Here is a 1332-nt window from a genome sequence, read left to right on the forward strand (position 1 = left end):
TCCATTTGATGACCTTTCTAAGGACTGCAACTGGTCAGGGGCTAAAAAGTGATTAATTTGCTTCTGGAGGTTGCTCTTTTCTTGCAATACTTTCTTCTTCTGTTGCTGTGTAAGTGCCAGGCTTCTCTGCGTACGTTGGAGCTTGTTTTCCAATTCCTGTATCCTCTGGTGGAGAGCAGTTACAGCATCCGGTGAAAGGTATCTACCGTCCGAAGGGACTTGTACTGGTGGGCTCTCTCTCAGTTTATTTGTTGGATCTACGAATAAAACAACATTAGATATCTGCGGTAAATAAAACTGTAGCATGGAAGAAAACACAAGTGATGCATACCAACGATAAAAGTGGAAGTTTCAGGGTCCATTTTCTTTGGTTGCCCTGAACTATGACATGCTCCTTCCAAACGTTCAGAAGCGTAGGAAACAGTCGGGGTAGCTGCGAATAAAACTGTGTGAATTAACTTCGGTGGCAATTCGTGCCAGGGATGCAAAATTCAAAGGACTACAGCTTACCTCTGTTTTCAGATGTTACAGCTTGTGAGTCAGCTCTGCTCAGAATGCCTGCGCTGGTTGAGGATGCTGTTGACAAAGACACCATGCAGTTTAGGCAGAGCTAGACAATGGCTGCACGAAACAGCAATGAAAATTTACCTGCGACATGGGCTGCAGCTTTCAGCAGAAGGTCGGCGCCTGCGTGCTCACTGACTTGTGAAGCTGTTCGGGACACAGCAAAATAAGTAGTTCTTAGACGATGCACGCAACTCTACTACTTCAGTGTCGCATAATATTAAGTACAAACCCTGCGGAAAGGAGCTTGACACAGACTCATCGCCGGATGTTGGAATGACTGAAAATGTGAAACAAACAGGCAATTAATTGTGTGAAAGAGACTTTCAGAAGCCGAAATTGCTGACAACACCTACGCGAAAAAGCATTATGCGCTGCGTACTCGGGCAGTTCCTCATACAGATCATCCACATTGACCGGACTGGATGCTAGGGCTGCTCAGTACATGAAAAACAGACGTTGATTAATAAAGCTGCATATGAGTGCTACAGCGTAGGCAACGTAAACTCACAATCGGTGTCTGCCGCAAGCGTCTCGTTAGTACTAGGAGGCGCATTTTCTGAAAGCATCTGTTGACCTGCAAGATTGTGTGGCGCATACAGGAAATGCAGTGACTTGCATAATTGTGTTGCAACACTGTAGCAAGCTTGCAAAGAGCTGCTGCATATTATGTCATTGCTACCAGCTACACAGCATCTACAACTTGCTTTATACGCCTCTTACCCCTTTGAGACGAGGCAGTTGTTGAGTGTAGCTTGTCCAGGTAAC

General features: G+C 45.5%; 1 long non-coding RNA gene across 1 annotated transcript; it reads right to left on the reverse strand.

The window, feature by feature from the left end:
- Positions 1–342: 342 nt before the first annotated feature.
- On the reverse strand, positions 343–712 carry LOC119389103 (uncharacterized). The gene is made up of 3 exons (XR_005183005.2): positions 649–712; positions 511–576; positions 343–433 (listed from the first exon to the last, which is right to left on the reverse strand). It is a non-coding gene; the product is annotated as an uncharacterized LOC119389103 (long non-coding RNA).
- Between the last annotated feature and the right edge of the window lie 620 nt (positions 713–1332).

The sequence above is a fragment of the Rhipicephalus sanguineus genome, chromosome 4 (genome assembly GCF_013339695.2).
Source record: "Rhipicephalus sanguineus isolate Rsan-2018 chromosome 4, BIME_Rsan_1.4, whole genome shotgun sequence".
NCBI classification, from domain to species: Eukaryota; Metazoa; Arthropoda; class Arachnida; order Ixodida; family Ixodidae; genus Rhipicephalus; species Rhipicephalus sanguineus.